Below are 381 nucleotides of genomic sequence, written 5' to 3' on the forward strand. Positions count from 1 at the left end.
ATGGGATCAAGTATAGCGGGGATTGTGGGGCTGGCGCGGGATTGGGCGGTATTTCGTTCTGCTGTGCATGGGGTCGCTATGAGTTGGAAACGACTCGACGGCACTTAACAACAAATAATAACAACAATGCAAAACCAACTGCCAACATTATTCTCAATGGAGAAAGACTGATCTTTTCATTTCTAAACTTCAATTATTATGCCATTGATCTGCCAAGTATTGGGTGCTGTCCTGTCTTAATAAATACATATACACATATAAGTATTTTATACATACATATGTACACACATATATTATACAATATATGTGTGTATCTGTGTGTGTGACTTCATGGCAATGAACTAAATAAATGAAACTCATTGCTATTGAGTCAACGTTGAC

This window comes from Orycteropus afer, unplaced genomic scaffold (assembly GCF_000298275.1).
Source record: "Orycteropus afer afer isolate SDZICR_OR568_19922 unplaced genomic scaffold, OryAfe1.0 scaffold00260, whole genome shotgun sequence".
Taxonomy (NCBI): Eukaryota; Metazoa; Chordata; class Mammalia; order Tubulidentata; family Orycteropodidae; genus Orycteropus; species Orycteropus afer.